This window comes from Myxocyprinus asiaticus, chromosome 31 (genome assembly GCF_019703515.2).
Source record: "Myxocyprinus asiaticus isolate MX2 ecotype Aquarium Trade chromosome 31, UBuf_Myxa_2, whole genome shotgun sequence".
Taxonomy (NCBI): Eukaryota; Metazoa; Chordata; class Actinopteri; order Cypriniformes; family Catostomidae; genus Myxocyprinus; species Myxocyprinus asiaticus.
This window is the reverse complement of record NC_059374.1, coordinates 30,514,604-30,537,283: the sequence shown is the minus strand read 5'-3', so window position 1 is coordinate 30,537,283 and position 22,680 is coordinate 30,514,604. Positions and strand designations below refer to the sequence as shown.

At 38.0% G+C, this 22,680-nt stretch overlaps 1 protein-coding gene across 1 annotated transcript in view; it reads right to left on the bottom strand.

Moving 5' to 3' along the window:
• The window catches only part of nrip1a (nuclear receptor interacting protein 1a), a 60,187-nt gene extending 41,022 nt beyond the window's left edge, over positions 1 to 19,165 (bottom strand). Inside the window, exon 1 of the mRNA XM_051664852.1 lies at positions 18,927 to 19,165. The gene's annotated coding sequence lies outside the window, so the exon portion shown is untranslated. The remainder of the gene's footprint in view (positions 1 to 18,926) is intronic.
• Positions 19,166 to 22,680: the final 3,515 nt, after the last annotated feature.

Here is a 22,680-nt window from a genome sequence, read left to right as displayed (position 1 = left end):
CATTGTATGAAAAAAAAAAAAAAAAAAAGGATTAAATGAAAGTGAATGGTGACTGAGGCTGTCCCTAACATTCAGCTTTCTGTGTTCCACATAAAACAGAAAGTCCTACAGGTTTGGAACAACACATGGGTGAGTAAATTATGACAACATTTGTTTTGGTGAAGTGCCCCTTTAAGTGCAAGTCCATTGAAAAAGTGTAAGTGAAAGTTTGTGAAATTAACATCTTTCAGTTTTTAAAGGAATGGTTCACCCGAAAATTAAAATTCTGACATCATTTACTCACCCTCATGTCTTTCAAAAACCCCTATGGCTTTCTGTCTTCGATGAAAAACAGAAAGATTTATTAATAGCAGAATGTCGAAGCAGCTCTTTTACATACAACGAAAGTGAATGGTGACCATAGCTGTCAAGCAAGATTTTCAGAGAATAATGACTTAAATAAGGACTGTTCCTTACACAAAGCTAACGTATGTCTTCAGAAGACTTAAGACATAATTACTTCTTTTAATAATGTATTATGGTGCTCTTTTGTTCTTTTTGGAACTTGACAGCCTCTGGTCCTCATCCACTTTCATTGTATGAAAGAGAGCAGCTTAGACATTCTGCTAAACTTCTCCTTTGAAGTTATACAGGTTTGTAACAACATGAGTAAATGATGACTTTATAACTATGATAGCATCCCTTTTCAGTGCCAACCCCAACTTTCAAGAACCATATTTTCTCAAAGACTTGAAATTTGTGTATCAAAAAGCATTCTGCTGCAATCAAAATCACCTTTTAAGGAACTACATTTTTAAAGTAAATGTCAAATGTCTTGTTCAACCTTAACTGAAATGTGGGGGTGTGGGTGTCTACACGGAGGACATGTGGACGTTTTCATGACAACAGCAGGTCCTGTGAAGTGATCACTCAAATGCAGGTCAATTCCCTTTGATAGATAGGTATGCAGTGCTGCTATAAAACATCTTTAATGGCTGAACCCAGTGCTGCTCTAGTCTTCATCTCATTTACAGGCAACTTGGATGTTTTATCACCTTCAGCTCTCCTTGCAAGCCTCGCCACCCACACAAACCAAGTGGGTGGATGGTGGATGAGCAGACTCAAGCGCCAATTATATCATTGCCCTTATTTATTAATGCCATTCAAATGTTTTCAGATCAGCTCTAATCTCCTTCTAATCAGCGAGGTCAAACCACAAAAAAGTGCATATTGTCTCCGAAAAATCAGGCAGGGTAAATCGGAGTCATCTAGCTACAAATGTCAGTCGCTAACAGCTAACCAGTTTCATAAGTTACAAAATGGCACATAAAAGTTTACAATTGTCAGACTGCTGTGCATAAAATTGAGGTCAACTGAACCATATCTGAAACTGTGTCTCTACAGTTGACCGAAGTTGAAGTCTGGTTTGTATAGGGTCACATCGACATTTTTAAAAAGAGTATTATGGTCGTAACTGTCATTTTAGATTATAGAATATCCCCTTACATTCACTTTGAAAACAGATTGATTTGCCAAGTGGAGTCTTAAAACACAAGCTATCCTATCTTATGCAACACATAGGCTACATTCACACCGCAGCTGAATGAGACCCAAATCTGACGTTTTTGTAATGATGTTCACATCACATTTTAAATGTAGCCCATATCAGACACTGGTCTGAACAGCCGACGCTCCTAAACTGACCCGCATGCGTACAACACTCCTCGAGCACGCATATAACAAACTCTGGCATGTTCATCATTATAATATGAATAATAAATAAAATTCCATTTAAAAATATAATTAGCTGGGTTTTTTTAAGCAGATAGGACACGTAATGCCTATATGTAATAATATGTCAGCAAGTTATGGAGAAAGACTGTCTCGATGGATAAAGTATTTTTAAATAAATTAATTTGCCTTCGTATGGTGCAATTTAATTATCATCAAAGCTCAAGAGTGTAATATTACTTATAGCACAATAAAAAAACACAATAAAATAAAAGGATAGCAGAAAAAGTGGCATTATAAGGTAAGGTAAGGACAGTAATCAATAAATATTTCAGATTTCCATTGACTTGCATGCATTTGCATTTTGACCATTTGAGAAATATAGAAACTGTGTTTTCTGTGCAAGTGACACGAGCAAAGAGCACTATTACATACATCTCTATCTCTGTATCTTTTCATGCACATATACTACGTGTAGTCCTAACGAATCACTGAACCCAACTGCTGAGCCTATAATTGTATTTTATTTCCTTGAAAAATAACTAAATGCATTAACTAGAAAAGATATGACTCACAATTAAAAGATTTTAACAATAGCAGGTCCATGTATGCCCGAAATCAAATGCGCAAATGACAAATGCTGAGTTAGACTGATAAAAAAAAAAAAATAGAAATAAAAATCACAATAAATCTGACCCGGCTGTTCACACTTAAGGCACATTGGAAAAAATGGGTATTATTTCCACATATGAAAGTGGCCCAGATCGGATTTGAAAATGTCAGATTCAGTGGGCTTGTGGCTGTTCACATGGTCATCCAATTAACAGATCTGTGCCACATATGTGTGAAAAAAAAACAAAAAACAGATTTGGTCCACATTCACCAGCGGTATGAACATAGCCATACTGTGCTAGTGAGATCACACAGAATACACACAGAACCTTCACAGATAACGGTCTAAAAATGTAAAAATGTATATGTTTATACCTACAAAGAACTGCTATGTACAGATTAAAGAAAATACTTGACGAGTGCTGATTTCTGTGGTGTTTACCTATTTTCTAATGAAACAGGAAGTTTGGGTGGGGCATTTTTAAGTAGCAAATAGGATTTAGTTACATCACAGCCATAAACCATGATTTGTTACTTGCTGGTTGGTTGGTAGGTATTATGGGGAAGAAACATTCTAAAGGCCCAAATATACTTCATACGAAATCAAAGAATGAACAGGTGTGACATCATTTAGAACATAATCTGGCCAAAAAGACGGTGATTTTGCTTTCGTTTTGGTGGTTCGTAACATCTCGCCTGGGCGAACTTTAAGAAAAACTTCTAACCGACTGCTTAACATCTTCTTACTGCCATTGGTCCACATCATCGGTAGGTGTGACCTGGAGCTTCACCTACCTTGATGCCAACTGTTCATTCTTTTTGTGTTGTTAGTCAGTTAAAAACCAGCATGTAGAGTTATTAGCGAGCTGGTGCAAATTTACCTACATCTGTACGATCATCCATGCAGTGGTTCCCAACCCTACACGGTTTGGATATCTCCCTAATCAAACACACCTGATTCAACTCATCAGCACCTTAGTGGAGACTCCAAGACGTTAATTGGGTGTGTCAGATAAGGGAGATATACAAAATGTACATGTATAAAATTGGGGGGCCTCCAGGAACAGGGTTGGGAACCTGATATATATATTTTATATATTCGAGATATATAAAATGTATATTATATATATATGTATAAAATTGGGGTGTCTCCAGGAACAGGGTTGGGAACCTGATATATATATTTTATATATTCGAGATATATAAAATGTATATTATATGTATAAAATTGGGGGGCTTCCAGGAACAGGGTTGGGAACCACTGAGAAATGTTCCAAGACCATGTCCTGCGATTTTTGTTTAATTAGCCTACAAAACGAATCAAATCTACTCAAATACTCTCAGATGCCCATTCACTCATGTCTCATCTGCAGGGAAAGCCATTTATACATCTGCCCAAAGTAAGCCTATCATCATTCTTTTGTCTTTTTTCTGCACATTAACACTTTTATACGCTCATCTTTGCAATAGTATCAGTGTCATCGTAAATTACAATAACAGAGGATAATCGGCGCATACTATGGCCACATATAGCATGTTAGCACATTAGCGTCATTAATTAATAATGTAAAGAAGACAAATTAAACATGTTCTACTGCATTTATATTAATTTAAATTATCAGAGTGGTTAAAGCAAATTCTTTTACTGATCTCATGTGAATTCAACTCATAGAATGAGGCATAAAGTCATTGATAACACATTTTAAAGTCACATTAGTTGCATTTTACTGAGCGTCCTCATATTTTCAGAATTAGAATCAGCTTTATTGCCAAGTATGCTTACACATACAAGGAATTTGTTTTGGTGACAGGAGCTTCCAGTACACAACAATACAAAAACAGCAACAAGACTTTTAAAAAATAATTAAAATTGAATAAAAAATAGATAAATATTGAAAAGAAAAAAGTATATATAGAATAGACAATACATACACACATACACACACTATTCATGAACACACACACACACACACACACACACACACACGTAGTGGAAATCTAAATACAAATCAGTTATGTACAGTGCAAGGGAATGTAATGGCAGAAGAGGTAGGATGTGTTGGATAATATAAGAATACTAAGCTGTGTATTGCACATTAATTATTGCTCAAAGGGGCAGTTTTAACTGTTCCTGTGCCTGACGGTTCTAGTGCTCAGAGCTCTGAACAGAAGGCAACAGTTCAAAAAGGTAGTGGGCAGGGTGAGTGGGGTCCAGAGTGATTTTACCAGCCTTTTTCCTCACTCTGGAAGTGCATAGTTCTTGAAGGGGGGGCAGGGGGCAACCAATAATCCTCTAAGCAGTCCGAACTGTCCTTTGTATTCTTCTGATGTCTGATTTCGTAACTGACCAAACTAGATAGTTATTGAAGTGCAGAAGACAGACTCAATGACCGCTGAGTAGAACTGTATCAGCAGCGCCTGTGGCAGGTTGAACTTCCTCAACTGGCGAAGGAAGTACAACCTCTGCTGGGCCTTTTTCGCAATGGAGTCAATGTTGGTCTCCCACTTCAGGTCCTGTGAGATGGTAGTGCCCAGGAACCTGAATGACTCCACTGCTGCCACAGTGCTGTTTAGAATGGTGAGGGGGGACAGTGTTGGGGGGTTCCTCCTAAAGTCCATAATCATTTCCACCGTTTTGAGCGTGTTCAGCTCAAGGTTGTTTTGACTGCACCAGACAGCCAGCTGTTTAACCTCCCTTCTGTATGCAGACTCATCGTCATCTTGTATGAGGCCGATGACAGTGGTGTCGTCTGCAAACTTCAGGAGCTTGACAGAGGGGTCCTTGGCGATGCAGTCATTGGTGTAGAGGGAGAAGAGTAGTGGGGAGAGCACACATTCCTGGGGGGCACCAGTGTTGATTGTACAGGTGCTGGATGTGAATTTCCCGTCTCACAAGCTGCTGCCTGTCTGTCAGAAAGCTGGTATTCCACTGACATATAGACGTTGGAACAGACAGTTGGTGTAATTTAGTCTGGAGAATAGCTGGGATGATGGTGTTGAAAGCCGAACTGAAGTCCACAAAAAGGATCCTTGCATATGTCCCTGGTCTGTCCAGATGTTGCAGGATATGATGCAATCCCATGTTGACTGCATCATCCACAGACCTGTTTGCTCAATAAGCAAATTGAAGGGGATCTAGAAAGGGTCCAGTGATGCCCTTCAGGTGGGCCAACACCAGTCTCTCAGACTTCAGGGCGACAGGTCTGTAGTCATTAAGTCCTGTGATTTTTGGTTTCTTTGGGATGGGGATGATAGTGGAACATTTGAAGCAGCATGGTACTTCACTGCTCCAGTGATTGATTGAAGATCTGTGTGAAGATGGGGGCCAGCTGGTTAGCACAGGATCTAAGACATGCAGGTGAAACGCCATCTGGGCCCTGTGCTTTCCTTATCCTTTGTTTTCGAAAGACACGGCTCACATCATCTTCACAGATCTTAAGTGCAGGTTGAGTAGCAGGAGGGGGGAGGAGGGGGGTTGTGGGAAGTGAAGGTCAGAGTGGGTATGGGGTGTGAGACTGGGCCTTTCAAATCTACAGTAGAACACCTTCAGGTCATCAGCCAATTGTTGGTCCACCACAGGGTTGGGGGTAGGAGTCCTGTAATTCTTAAGTTGTTTCATGCCACTCCACACTGATGCAGGGCCGTTAGCTGAAAACTTGTTTTTCAGCTTCTCAGAGTATCTACTTTTAGCCACTCTGATTCCCTTATTCAGTGTGTTCCTGGCCTGATTGTACAAGGCTTTATCCCCAACTCTGTAAGCATCCTCTTTGGCCTGACGAAGCTGCCCGAGTTCAGCTGTAAACCATGGTTTGTCATTTTTAAATGTTAAATAAGTCCTAGTAGGAATGCACATATCCTCACAGAAACTGATATATGCTGTCACAGTATCTGTGAGCTCGTCCAGGTATGTGGCTGCAGCCTCAAAAACACTCCAATCCGTGCAATCGAAGCAGGCTTGTAGTTCCAGCTCTGCTTCGTTGGTCCATCTCTTTACAGTCCTTAATACAGGCTTAGCAGATTTTAATTTCTGTCTGTAGGTTGGAAGATGATGAACCAGACAGTGATCAGATAGTCCCAACGCTGCTCTAGGGACATAACGATATTCATCCTTTATTGTGTAGCAGCAGTGATCCAGTATATTTCTGTCTCTGGTGGGGCATGTAATGTGCTGTTTGTATTTGGGCAGTTCACGTGTGAGGTTTGCTTTGTTAAAATCCCCAAGAATAATAATAACTGAGTCCGGATATTGTTGTTCTGTGTCTGTGATTTGATCAGCAAGCTGTTGCAGTGTGGCATTCAAACACACGTTTGGCGCGATATACACACTCACCAGGATAAATGAGGAAAACTCCCGTGGCGAGTAGAAAGGCTTACAGTTAATAAAGAGCGCTTCCAAATTAGGACAGCACATCTTCTTTAAAGTTGTTACATCTGTACACCAACTTTCACTGATGTAAAAGCATGTTCCACCGCCTCTCGTTTTCCCCGTTAACTCCGCGATGCGATCCGCTCTGTACAGTTGAAAGCCCGGCAGATGTAACGCGCTGTCCGGAATGGCTTCACTCAGCCAGGTTTCTGTGAAGCACAAGGCAGCAGCGGTTGAAAAGTCCTTGTTTGTGTGGGTGAGATGTAGTTCGTCCGTTTTGTTAGGGAGAGAGCGGAGATTCGCTAGATGAATGCTCGGCAGCGTTGTTCGAAAGCCCTGCCGACGGAGTTTGACCAGTGCGCCTGCTCGTCTCCCTCGCCTGCATCTCATAGCACGTTTAAACAACACAGCCGTGCCTCTGACTAAAATGTCAAACAAAACGTCTGAATATTCAAAATCCGGGAAAAGATTGACTGGTATATGCTGTCGAATATTCAGCAGTTCGTCTCTGGTAAAACTGACTGGAAAAAGATTACTAAACACAGGACAAACAAACAAAAACAACAAAACAATAGAAGCGCTCCACACCGAGGCGGCCATCCGCGGCGCCATCATGAAATGCCTTTGTTAAAATGTATTTAAGTGCTCCTCTAAACGCCTTCCACAGTGGTGTCAGAAATGTTCTGAAACAGTATACCTTTGCTCAGCTGTTTAGAACTTCTTTTTACCCCTGAAAGAAGAATGAATGAGAACTTCTATGGAAGTATACTGGGGCCTTCTGATTGCATTTTGTATATTGGGGCCTTTTGAGCATTTGATTGCACAAAAATTTGTTTAGTGCAAGAGAAACTTTTGACATTTTAACATGCTAAAAGTGATTTGTCAGCATTTAGGAGAATACTAGCATTTAGATGCAAACATACACAGACTAAATGCAACAAAACATCTAGATTTGATGGTGTATTTAAACAATAAGATTCTGCTATCAGCAAGATTTAACAATCAAACAAGTGGCCTCCATTTTATGCACTTTGGCCCAAATAATTCTGCCACTGCACAGCAGTTCTGATTCTGTACTCCAGTTCAATTCTGCTGATACCACAACTGAACAAAGCACTCTGCAAAAAAATTACCATGAGGTCTGTACTACGAACAATCACATCAGTCTACCCAACTAGCATTGGGAAAACAGGATTAAATCCATTTAACTCTTTTGAATGCATTCGAAGTTTTCAAATGGCAGGGTTTTAGAAAAGCCCTTTTCCATAACAACATTTTAGGACAATACTTTGGTGGTGGGATACGTCACAAAACTCTTTAGGGTCATAATTTTCTGCCATGTGTTTGGGGTATTAAAATGCCTAACCTCTCATCATGCAGTCCAGTGTGAAACAGTGTCATAACAACCATAGACCACATGTATGTTTAGACATAAAATGTACCGTTATTGCACAAACAAAATAATGATAATGATTTTCACCCCAGCACTTCTTAAAAAAAAAAAAAAAAAATTTAAAAAATAAAAAGCCTGGGCTGACAACTTACTTCAGGCTGTTACCTACTACAAATAAAACCCACAACAAATTATGTGTTCAGGTAGTCTGGCACATAAACTTCCTTCCCAAAGCCTTGTTCTTTTCACAGCTCCAATGAGTTCATTGTTCATAATTAACCCAAATCACTGGTCGAGAGAAGATCATGTGTCCTGACCTGACAAAACAGCTTAATAAACCCTGCTTGACCTTGCTGTGACTCCTAAAGTGGATGTCAACCTTGAACTACAGATGACACATTACCACAAAGGCACAAACGCCCTTAATCCACTCAACAGAGCAAGCTGGATCATGTTTCGGGCCCCATTATTGGAGATGCCCACTAAAAATACACCAATGAACAGTAAAGTGCTTTTTCAAAGCAGCCTGGATGATAATTATCTCAGCCTAGTGGTAAACACACGGACCCTCTAGGTCAGGTTTGAGGTCAAATGTAAGGGTGATAATACTTCTAGCTTCAACGCTTTGAACAAGACATAACCACCACTTGTCTTGTAGAGCTTCTGTTTTCAGTATGCAGAGAATATGAGGGGGGGGGGGGGTCCTGATTTACTGATGACTATCAAATGGAAAAAGAGCTGCCCCTTTGTGATGAATGAGGTGACACGTTGTTCAAAAGAGCAAAGGCACCCATAAACCCTTTAACAAAACAAGAGATTGCAAAAAAAAGCACAAATGACCAAAACAAAAAAAAGACTACACCTCACTAGCAATGCTAACGCACCAAGAATTAACATATCAAAGTGCCAAGTTGAAAACACAGGACTGTAATGTTTACCCAGCTGTCCCTGGTGTTCCAACAACACAAATTCCTTCCATAGTCCAAACATGGAGGGCAACCGGAGTACGGCAAAAAACGTGCCATGAGCTGAACTTGACAAAACCATATCCCCCGGGTAACGGCATTAACTACACATCCAGTGCATGTTATGAAGGGGTGTCTGCTGTTGCTCGGTAACAGATTAGCCCAGTTTATGCTGTAATGCGGTGGATTCGCTGGCCAACACCACTTGCTCTCTGCCTCTCTGTTAGAGGACTTTCCAGATGCTCACATTAAACAGCCCTTTACCATGAACTGACTGGCTCTTAAAACCTTGAAAACATTACTTTCTTTTTTTTTTTACACCATGCCATCTTTGGCTATATTCATGGCGGGAACCAGGTTTAGTTATTTAAAATAGAGTTAAATAAGGTGTTTAAGATTCATTTTTCCTAAAAACTTTAGAACTAAATTTGGATTCACTTGGTTAAAAACCTTTTCAAAAGTATCAAATGAATAATACAGGTTCCTCAGATGTGTAGAAGTATGACAGTCCAGTAAAATATGTTTAATGGATAGTGGGTTTTGACAAGATTTAGTGAATTTTCTCCTGATAGAAATTGGTGTGTGAGTCTTGTATGTCCTATCCGGCATCGTGTGTAAATGACTTGATCCCAGCGATTATTAAAAGGGAACACATATCTTGTCCCAAAAACAAGATTTATTTAACATAATTTGTTGTTTAAACACTGATCCCACTCCGACTGCCATTGTTTTTGATGTTCAGAGATCTGTGGAAGGTATAGGGCATTTTACTGGTTCGGTAGATAGTGCTTCGCCAGCAGCTCTGTCTGCTTGTTCATTACTGGAGTTTCCTGAGTGTCCAGGTACCCAACAGAAAATAATATTAAAACTTTTTGATTCAAGAGATGACAGTTTGATTAAATTCTTCACGATTGTTGGGTGATCAGTTTTAGTAGCTTCCAATGCTTCAAGACATGATTTTGAGTCAGTTATTATTAAAAAATAGTTTTTGTGGAGCAGTCTCAATAAACTTCAGTGCCAGTTGAAAACATTACTGATGAGCGTAAAACCACATTAGAAACACAAGAACCTGTCTTTAACATTTGTAAGAAAAGGCAAAAGACAGTTCTCGTCTGTGTATTTTATCTGTGGGGTTTTTTTTTTCTCTAAATATCTCTGGTCTACTGTAATCAATCCAAGTATACAGGACACAATGCGTAATTGAATATTTGAGGTCGTGCATCACCTCTGAACAATTCCAGCATAACGGACGTGACATTTGCAGACTAAATATTAAGTTTAACTTCTCACTGAATGTACCCATTACCAGTAGCCTATATCAAACCATTTGTATGTATAATCATCAACCCCTGCAGATAAGAGTCCAGACATTAGAAAATGTTTATCCTATAAAAAATAAAAAAAAATCAGTTTAAAAAAATATTTAAAATGATTTGAAAGTGATTGGTTGTATTTCCTTGCGCAATTACTAAACTGCAAAAGGCTGCATTTTACTTTGCATTTGCCGCTTCAGTTAGCGTGAGGTTGCACCGCTCTAACGGGTGTGCGGCACACGCCGAGCAGCGGAAAAGTCAGACGTTAAATGTTTATAATATTACAAAACAAATCGCAGTTTGTCAAAATGGTCGCTTCCCAAATGTAGGCATAGATGCAGTAATTCTGAAAAATGTCACAGATTATGTGCATTATAATGCCCCTAACTGTCAAGTCTGTAACGCATTATTATGGGCATTTAAAGTCGTAAGGTGTACACATGCTGGATGAAGTCAAGCTAAAACCGCATTAGGCTATCTAGTTCTGTTAGTCCGACTAAGCAAAAATGGGTGCGATTTAAATTGAAAACAAGAGTTTTCATGACATTTTAAAAAGATAAATTATTATTATTTTAGTCAGACTGAAATTGAACTGCATGTAAATATATTGTCAGTTTTTCGATAAAGGTACTTTCTATCTGTTTGCAACCAATGTTAGTAATAACAGCTATGGTATTTGACTTAAAATTAGCATACAAGCAAATGTCTTTGATAAACCTATTCAGACAAGCAGAACATAGTGTTCTTTCTCACTCTTGTTGCCTTCGGCCATTAGAAGTTCATTTGCAAGCTGTGGCGGCCCATTCGGTAAAAGTGAGAGTAATGGTCAAGAGTACAGTAACCATTAAGCAGAAATTAGTTCCTTTAAAAGGTCTCTGATGATTCAAACCCTTAAAAGGCCAATACTCTACACTAATCAGCCACAACATTAAAACCACCTGCCTAATATTGTGCAGGTGCCCCTCGTGCCACCAAAACAGCACCAACCCGCATCTCAGAATAGCATTCTGAGATGCAATTCTTGTCACCACAATTGTACAGAGCGGTTATCTGAGTTACCGTAGACTTTGTCAGTTCGAACCATTCTGGCCATTCTCTGTTGTCCTCTCTTGTCAACATGGTATTTCCGTCCACCGAACTGCCCCTCACTGTATGTTTTTTTATTTTGGCACAATTCGGAGTAAATTCTAGAGACTGTTGGTCTGGCACCAACAATCATCCATGCTTTTATCTAATCAGCCAATCGCGTGGCAGCAGTGCAGTGCATAAAATCATGCAGATACAGGTTAGGTGCTTCAGTTAATGTTCACATCAACCATCAGAATGTGTAAAAAATGTGATCTCAGTGATTTGGACCGTGGCATGATTGTTGGTGCCAGATGGGCTGGTTTGAGTATTTCTGTAACTGCTGATCTCCTGGGATTTTCACGCACAACAGTCTCTAGAATTTACTCAGCATGGTCCCAAAAACAAAAAACATCCAGTGAGCGGCAGTTCTGTGATTGGAAATGCCTTGTTGATGAGAGAGGTCAACAGAAAATGGCCAGATTAGTTCAAACTGACAAAGTCTACGGTAACTCAGATAACCGCTCTGTACAATTGTGGTGAGAAGAATAGCATCTCAGAATGCTACTCTGAGATGAGGGTTGGTGCTGTTTTGGTGGCCTGAGGGGGACCTACACAATATTAGGCAGGTGGTTTTAATGTAGTGGCCGATCGGTGTATATACAAGTAGACCATAATATACAATATTTTAATTCAAAATTGTGAACAGGTAATGAGTTCTATTTAATGAACTCTTTAAAAAAACATAGAAGGTCCAAGTTCGTGTTGTGCATTATTTTCCTGATCTGCCCACCATAGAGGTGCCATTGTCTCAGCAGGAAACTGTTGCAGCAGATTTTCCTAATGACATCTAGCTAGCATGTCCTTTTATCTTATCGAACTGAGTACACGAAAATGCAGCCTGTGAAATCACACGTGTCGGAATGGTGCCACACTGCTTTTTCAAAGCCTTTTACTTTCAAAGCACCTGACACAAACAGTTAGACACAAGTCTCAACAACAAAGATAATGCCATCGAGTCTCAACACCTGCCTGCTATGGTCCTAAAACGTGGTTATGGCGATTCTTGTACCTAACCTTTTTTGGTGTTCATCTATACGTGGCAATAAATCCATTACATCTGCCTCACATCCACTGCAGATGCTGCTGTCCCCCTTGCCATATATCAATCTTCTCAGTCATTCATAAATTTTAAAAATCCCCTTTTAGTTAATTGCTGAAGCAATTTAATTTCTAAAAAAGCCCTCCAAAGAGCAAGTTGTAATGAAGTAGGGATATGTCCACTGACTCCCACCGACTACGCCACTCTTTTGCGGTTGCCAGCATGAGTGGATGAACACTGAAAGACGCTTGCATTAGAGCCATATAATTATGTGAGGGTGAAGTACTCCACAGCTCGGCTTATTGTAGCAGACACACTGCCCTTGCCTGAGCTCTGTAGGCTCCAGAAAGCACAGGCGGCTAAGAAGTTGCGAAGGACAATCCCCCCTAATAGGACAGCACTGCGGCGGCCTTGGACTCTGAATTCTCTGCTCGACGGGACATACATCAATCCATCAGCCCAGCCACAGACAGCCCTGTAACCTTCAAAAGTCTTGGGATCGGTGAGGAATGACTGACATTCGAGTTAGCCTCTTTTCTCAGTGGGCTTTGCTTCATATAACTGAGGGTAGTTAAATTAAGACACCATTGAATAACAGTCTTAAGTCCAATTTAACTATCGCCCCTACTGTGTCCTCTCAAGCCTTTAATTATGCTGATCCTGCCACACAGTGACCTGTGAGAACCTTTATCCCTACAGCCATTAAAGCTGTCTAGAGGCATTGAGACAGGAGGCTGGCCAATATGTGTTTGAAATGATCAGCTAGACTTAATCAACCTGCTGTCCACATTTAAAAGTGACCTTAAAACTAATAATTTAAAAAAAAGTGGTCTTGCAGAATATTTCTGGAAAATATTTGGGTAGCTGATGTGTCCATGGACATAATTGTAGGATAAAATTCATTTAAATGTATAAGGGAAAGTGTTTCTTAGGTCTTAAGTCATCACTTGAGTCATTAGTTCATTTTAACTGGCAATGCAGTGGGATAAATTAATTTTCAAAATAGCAAATATTACATGTAGTCTAAATTAATATCAAGTCATAAAAGCAGCATGCATAATAATTAAAAAAGAAAGAGTAAAATGCTGTATAAAATAGTTTCAGCTGTGGTATAACATGTCAACTTCCCAGAAGTATTCACATTAACTACCCATTTGCAGAATAAGCCAGTAATCGAAATACTGGTTTACCCTACACAGTAACCAAAACACTTTTTGGAAAGTTGTGGGTTCCCATTCTACAGGTGACAATGACATTAGCTAGCCTGGTCTCATCAAAATTACATGACCGTGTCAAAATTTTTACATGACCCACCACAGCGTATCTGTAAAACACTGTACATTATGGACCAAGCTATTGTATCAATGCATATAAAGTAATATAATAATGTATAATAATTTGAAAACTTACAACATGCCGTGTAGACTGCCAACCCTTTCAGTTTGGTTTCAGACTTCTTGCATTTGAAGTTAAGGATACTTGCATATGCATCATAAATCGTATACCTAATATTGGCCTACACTATAAAAACATCACTGATACACATCACTCGCTGACATTTCTATTCTACAGATGGAAAAATAATTTGTGTGGTGCACTGTTGACAGATGAGCTGGCACACAGAGACATGATTTAAGATGCTTCTTTTCCTTTTGCCCTTCACTTTCGCTTACGCTATTACACTTTGCTTGCATTTGTCTTTTTTTACCCCAATGGACTAAAACATGAGCCAATTTAAGAGGCACTGTAAATGTCTTATTCTTAAAAGCTGGTGCAGTGCTGGATCTCTGCTGGCATCCTTCCATTGATCCATGATGTTTACAAGATCTTTACAAGTTGTCTCTTCAGCTTGTGTGTTCACCTCTCTTTGTGATCTATCTGACCCCGATCTCAGAGTGGGCTGGCTGTAATTTTTTTTCCTTGCAAACTATGAATAATGTACTTCAATCTCCATTATGGTCAATCAATTACGGGTTAGGATTGAGGGGCGTGGTGACCTCCTGTCTAGTAGATGAACCTGTTATTACTGCATGAACAATGAACCCCCCCCCCCCAACATGTCACATGCTCATACACACAAACATTTCACCTTTTTGCTCCATCCATCCATTTCCTCATTCTAGATTTCTTTCCACATGTTCAGATGGCATTTACTGTCCCTTCCTGTGCAAAATGACAAGAGTATTTGTGTCCCTCTATGCCAACTGGACACGGTCAAAGCCCAGTTACCTATGCTAAATTCAATTTAATATGATGAACCGCCATTAGATTATAATTGTGATTATTTTGAAAAATATTGCAATTGCAATTTGAACTGTAATATTATTATTAACATTGTTAAAAAAAAATGTGTACGTTTTTGCTTTGACCAAAATTGAGTCATGGGCAAACATGCTCTACTGTCAATAAAAATACTGTTCAAGAAAGGGTGTTCACACTTGAGGCCTTTTTAAAAAGAACTAGACTAAATAAAAAATACAGTGAAACATAGAGAGAGAAAAAAAACAGATTACATCATCTTCACATTGTATATGTTCACTGTGTACCTGTTTTTGTCCACTTCGTTATAGGGTCTCAGCCCACTTTTTTGGAACCCAATAATAAGTTACGTTATGAAATTATTAAGGAAATATATTTATGTATAATATTAACATCAACAACTTTTATTATTATTATAAAGCAGTACAATATTTATGTAATATCTTCTTATTACAGCATAGCTATGTGGGCTTTTATTTTGGTGAAACTTTTATTTTGAAGGAAGTAGTAGAGTTGACAATGGCCATTTAATGCAGAGGAATGTTCTCATCCACTCTTCTGTCCACAATATCCCGGTGTTATGAGGTTACTTTAGACTTGGATAGTAATTTTTAGCCACCACCCATATCTGGAATTACCACCATCATAATATTGTTCAGAAAAGCAAAGCATGAGTTGGCAAACCACTATGTAGGACTTTGAAAGATTCATTTAGAAGGTCGACCAAATACAAAGACCACAGGCACCTTTTATCAAAGCCAGAGTAACAAAAACTTAAAGAAATAGTTCACCACAAAATTTAGTTAGCCTCAGTCACCATTCACTGCATCTTTTTTGATAAAAGTAAACGGTGACAGAGGGTAACATTCTGCATAACATCTCATTTCTTAAGCTCTATTCGGACAGCAATTGTTTCTCAGGGTGACGTCTGTAAAAGTAAATTTTCATGGCTCCTCTGTGATAAAACTCATGCGTTCAGATGACAATTAAATCACGGGGGACGAGCAAGACTCTTTGTCGATCACATGATTGCAGTTGCGCTTGTTATATGGAAACTTCATCGATCCACAAACAGTGTCCTCTGTATTTGCATTTAAATATGTTTGGAATTACGCTAAAGTGAAAATAAAAATTTTAAAGCATGAGGGAACCGTGCTGCAAAGCGCGTGTACAGTGTACATTTTCACATACAGAGCATGCCAAAATTCTTGCGAAGAAACAAATCAAGAAACTGTAGGGACAGGATTGTTTATCAGCGCAGCCACATAAATCTGTCAATGGGGGTATGCATGTTTCGTCACCTGCATCAGCTCAGTTGCGCCGCTTGCACGCTCTCTCAAGCGTACGCAAGGAGATATAGAAGCCCACATATTAAGGACAGTCAAGCTAGATAAAATGAAATTTGAGGAGCTATGGTAAAAATTTCCTTAAGTTTTATCTTTCAAAATGATGGACATCATCTGGAATTATCTGTCAGTGTTTAAAAAGTTGAGGTAGAAATTAAACCTTTTAAATAAGATAGACATTAACCCAGTAACTTTTCTGGGACTACTCAACCCGTATAAACGAGTAGTCATGCAACCCCTATGTATAAATGTATTTAGTAAACGTTTCTACATTAAAATGTGATGTATTCAAATTTTATTACATTGCTGCCATAATAATGGACCATTTCAAAAGTTTAAGTGATCTGGCTCTCGTTTTTCTTTCCCTTCTACTTAAGAGTTCCCACTCACTGTGGTGGAGCAGCTACGTAATTTTATTATAGTGAATTATTTAAACAATTTCTGTTACACAATCCTCCAACTGTCCATTACCAGAGCTGTTACCATGCGCAGCACAAACATACGGCACTTACAGTAGCAGTGGCCAAAAAGGATTTTCAAAACGGCTTTTGGATTATAAACTCAGAGATGTGGATTCAGATGGTAATTAAATTACCACACGACCTTGGCATATGTCAAAAAACAGTAGGTAATTTGGCCGGAATTGTCTCGTGGGAGGTGGGAGAAAAACACCAACATTTCGGATTCAGACGGCAATAAAATCACTGATTACCCCCTGTAAATTCTGGAATTACCTCACGTCTCCATGTAAAATAATTGCCATCCGAATAGGGCTATACAAACAACACAACATTTTTGGGTGAACTATCTCTTTAAATAAGCCAAAAATGAACATTTACTACTATTCTAGAAACCCATGTCTTTGAGTAGTCTATTCATGACTGTAAAGGAATTGTTAAAATGACTTTAAAGTAGGCTAATAATCGGACATAGCTACTTGTCACAACTCTCATGAATGCACTAAAGGAGAGCTAGGGCGGATGTCAAGATTTTCAGTGAATAACGACTTAAATTCCCATCTGTTTCTCACCAAAAGCTATCATATAGGCCTATATTGAGATTTGGAATATTGCTCATGAGCAATATGGACTACTTTTATTTTGTTGCTTTTGCATCCTTTTTGAAGCATGTAACCTCAAGTCCCCATTCATTTTAACTGCATGGAAAAAAGGACCAGTACATACTTCCAAAGTTCCTCTTTTGTGTTCCACAGAAGAAATAAAGTCATACAGGTCTGGAACAGCATGGCTGACGGTGAACTATTCCTTTAACGATCTATGTATGACTTCACAAACAGGAATGTTAACAATATAAAATGTTACAAGGACTCATTTATTTATAAACAGCTTGAACTTTATTGCACAAATATTATTATTAACTGGCTTTTACCAACATCCAAGATATCCACTTATTTGACTAATCTAGACTTCACTGAGAACATTGTTTAAACGTATTTCACAGCTCTTTGAGAAGGCAAACAGAGCATATGTTACATGGAAAAAAATCTAATGATAAAGTAGGCTAGGTATTAAAGTAATGGGGGTGGGTTGGCAGATATGTAGGTTACATGTCATCTTGATCTTAAGTAAGCTGTTCTTCCCGAAATGCAAACATTTAGGACTTTCAAGCCCAGAACAAAGAGTCAAGACCGATGTAAGGAGAGAACCTGCTCAGTGGATTTGATTCAGACATGCTTAACACTAACATTAATCTTAACACAAATACAACAGACCACTTTCAGTGCATTATACACTTAAAAAGTCTAACAGTGTCCCCACGGACAATAATACACTATATCACAATATTTGGTGTAGCTAAAGGGCTTATGACACACAGCATGCTTATTCAATACTCCTAGTGTCATAAGGAATACTTATTCTAACATAACCATGAGTCACTTGACCATCCTGTTGTTAGACACAACACCATGCTGAAATTAAATAACGTAGCAAAAGCCCAAGGCATAAATGTATTATATTTAATAATCCAACATGACTGCAGCAGGAAGTCTATCCACATTTGAAAAATGCTAAAAAAAAAAAAAAAAAAAAAAAAAAAGGAAAAAAAAATACATTTTTTTTTTAAATGAATCTGACCAGTCTTGTTCTTAGACATCTCATAAATGCTTGAGATCCTTCTTGGGCACTCAATCACTTTAGAACTAAACAGCAGCATCTTTTCAAAAAGCACAAACATTGAATTTCAGAAGAAATATTTACAGCAGATGAGATAATGGCTTGTTCCTCAGTCACTTTAAGGATCTCAAACAAGCACTTGAAGTGTCTTTTTAGATTAAACATAAACTATGAGGTAAGCATGGTGCCCAAGTCATCTTCTAATGACAATTACACTAATAATGTATCTGTAGAGCTTTACTGTTCAAGGCTATTCTTAACATACAGCTCTCTTTTATTATAAAATATTTCACGTGTAGTGCTTGCAAGCATCTTCTATAAATGCAAATCTCATATAGGATGGTTATTTAGGAAAGAAGTATTTGTCATTTGCTCTACTGCTGTGACGCGCCTTCGTTTACACTCTTAGCAATTTGATAAAACAACCTCGCGGATCATATGTGCATGCCTGCATGTAAACATTCAAGGGAATAAATGAAGACACAAAATGGAAACGTCAGCTCCCACCACCCCATCAGCGTGTGACATATATCCCCTGCTTATTTTATATACACACAAACCATTTTACTACAATACAGTGCATTGCAAATTCAACCTCCGCTGCGAAAGCATTGATACGATAAAGCAGTAAATATAACGGAAAACGTATTTTCACACTACCTGTTCAGATGGCGAAAGACGAGATTCCCGTTGAAAATGATGCTGCATTTAAGGAACTGTCGGAAACATGCGTGCGATATTTCTCTTTAAGTACAAATCAGATATAAAAAACGTAAACATAAATGGGGCTAATATCGTCTATTCCCCGTATGTGCGGTTTTCTACTGCTCTTGAGTCCTGCAGTCAGTCGTTTTACTGAATTGTTTATTCAAGGTATCCCCGGCACTCTGCAATGCCATTTTCACTCCTCCTACCCTCAGCATGGACGCTAGTGAGATCCGAATCCTGAACGAATTGTTCTTTTAATGATTCACTAGAACCGACTCGCAACGCGTTTATGAATCACCTCACAGTACCCGTACAAAAATGTTTGTCGGCAACGACAGTTTTCACCTATAAACCATAGTAACTAAATGTATTACTTCACCTGAAACCAAAACAAATGAATAAGCAATCTCATTCAAACACGGCAAACTTTTAGAATCGTTTTGTCATTTTGTTTATATTATTTATTTTGCTGATAGTAGTGACTGACATCAAGCTACCACATTTTTTTGTAGTTACAATTATTTTAGAAGAAATTATAGTAACCGTGGTCAATTTATGTAAGGTTTAGAGGTAAAACTGTGGTTTGTATGAAACATTTAATCAGAAATAAACTGTTAACAACCGTGTTATACTTAAATTGCATTTTACTATTAAAAACGTAAATGTAAAATGCCTTGTGGGAACTTTTAGGGAGACTTTTGTGTGATTACTCAAATGAATTGGTGAATCATTTAATCTGGTTTAATGAAGTGAATCGTCCAAACGAACCGATTCGCTAAGATCGGACTTCCCAGTGCTAACGAACGCCTCCCTTAAAGTCACAGTTTAACTATTTGTCCTCTCTCTAACCCTGCGCTTTAAATTAGATCATGAATTGTATGATCACATGTAACCATCGTAGGGGAGGTACACACATGACCCTCGGATTATACTTTCAGTATTATAGCCTACTGTAACTCAGACATGTGATCTTTTTAAAAGAGCTTTTTCTTTCCTGTCATTTGCATGAAACAAAAGTCTATATAATTATATATATATATATATATATATATATATATATATATATATATATATATATATATATATAGATAGATAGATAGATAGATAGATAGATAGATAGATATATATATATATTTATATATATATATATATATATATATATATATAAACATCAAATGTGATAATTTAATCTTTTTTTTGTCGGGTTTAATTTATGCAGATATTTAGTTGTTGTTGTTTTGTTATGGCTATTCTAATGACAAATGTTATTATGTTATCAAATGTTATCTCATTTTTCATTCCTCTTGTTGTATTTAGAAAAATCAAAGATATGATTTTGCTTGCTTTGGTTGTGAACATGAATGCTCGCATTCAATGATAAAAGGGTTAAATATCACAGCCTGCTTAGTTCAGCTTTTCTATGCCTTGAGAAGTCACAGTTTTTACACCAAGTTCACACCTCTTGGGACCCCATATGACCAACCAACAATTCTGGCTGAAGAAAACAAGCCCCACTGAGGTTGCAGATGGGCTATATCCTGATGGGACACAGTATCAGCCATCAAGTTTTTCACAGCTTTCTCTTGCACACAAAGAGATGTTAACATCCCAGCTTACTAGATCTTCTTACTAGATACTCTCTCTCTCCGTCCCAAGACAGTCACATGTATCACAAATTTTTTTTGCTCATGTGTGATGTAAACACACTTCACATTTTGAAGGCTCTGACTAGATATTGTTGAAGTAATGGTTATGCACATTAGTTTAGGGAAAAATAGTTTAAAGGTATCACCCAAAAATGACAATTCTGTCATCATTTTCAAACCTGTATGACTTTTTTTCTTCTGCAGAACATAAACAGAGATGTTAGGCAGAATAAACTTCAGTCACCATTTATTTTCATTGCATCTTTTTTCCATTCAGTGAAAGTGAATGGTTACAACCACGGAAGAAAGAAAGTAATTTGGGTTGGAACAACAAGAGGATTAGTAAAAACAATTGGGGTGAACTATCCCATTAAGAGATGGTCAATGCATATTTAAATAAATAAATTTAAATTAGTGTATATTTAAATAAATAAATCTACCAGATCTGAGATTTTTATCATAGTGAAATCAAAGTAAAATTAGTATACGTCCTTTAAAGTATAATCTTGGGATTAAATATAAAACATTCTTCTGTGTGACTCTAGAAAGAAGTTCAAACATTGATCCTAGACCAGACAGCAGAGTCCAAAACAAAGGGACTTTGGCCCCAGCATGTGATGGTCACAAAGGGAAACTTTAGGTCTGCCAGGAGACAATGACCTCTGATTCCACTGATTTCCCTTGAACTTTCAATGACCAGGAAGAGCAAAGGCTCCCTGGTCAGGCAGGTGTAAACAAGGATATGTGAGAAGCGCAAACTGCCATCTCCCCTTTGGACTGGAATACAAAGGCTACAGGTCTTGCCAAAAAGCCAACGTAGAGAGGAAAATTACGGTTTAGCACAAAATTGACACAGTCACTGAAAGCAGGCACTGTGAAATGAGAGTAAGGCGAATGCTGTCTAAGCGAGCAGCAAAAACTACTTAAAAATAAACATATGACAGCAACTGACAAAATAAATCTGTCACGTTAATAATGTGTCATTAACATAGGGCAACACTGCTATGTGATAACTTACATCAACCAGCAACCAGGATTGTGTTGAATTGCTGATGAGGATGTTTTGTCACTTTATCTCAAAGTGTTATAAAAACATTTGTTTGTGATGCAGTTCATATGACAATGTATATCTCCTCTAGCAATATGTACAAAGGTTTAGCGCATATCATTTTTAACTGTAAACAAATAATTTAGCATATTCAGAAGCCTATAGCCTAGTTGCCTGTTACACTAAGTTATACTATGCCTTTAAATGAACTATTAAAGGTTAAAGGAATATTCCGTGTCCAATACAAGTTAAGCTCAGTCGACAGCATTTGTGACATAATGTTGATTACCGCAAAAAATTATTTCGACTCGTCCATCCTTTTCTTAAAAAAAAGCAAAAATCCAAGTTACAGTGAGGCACTTACAATGGAAGTGAATGGGGTCAAATTTTGGATGGTTTAAAGTAGAGGTCAACTGGTAGTGGATTTTGCAGATACCAATAACTAAGGTGATCGGCCGACAGTTTTTTATAATCGATTTATTGAATGATAAAAAAAAAAATCGTAGTCTTTCCTTACTATGAAGGGAACAGACATTGCGGCTACAGGAGTCCAAAATAAATAAAATCCCAAAAGCAGTTTATTGTACAAACCAAATTCCCCCCAAAAACTGGGTTTATAGCATGGGACTTTTAACTATAAACAAGCCTGAAACACATGGGGACTCATATTTTGAAATAACAGAGACTTGGCTCCATTACAATGCTCTATATGTAAGTATACACCAAATGAATATTTTTATAGCCAATATATTCACCAGATGAAGAGTTTTGTATATTTCACCAGATGGGGTTTATTGATGATGAACTGTAAAAATTAGGAATTAAAAAATAAAACTATCGGCATAGATTTTTGCCAATAAACAATAGTTTCAAAAAAGCAACTAACGGCACTGATTAATCGGTAAAACAGACATATCGCTCTACCTCAAGTTTAAAGGCAGAAATGTGTAGCTTATAATTTTATAAAAGCACTTACATTAATTCTTCTGTTAAAACTCATGTATTATTTGAG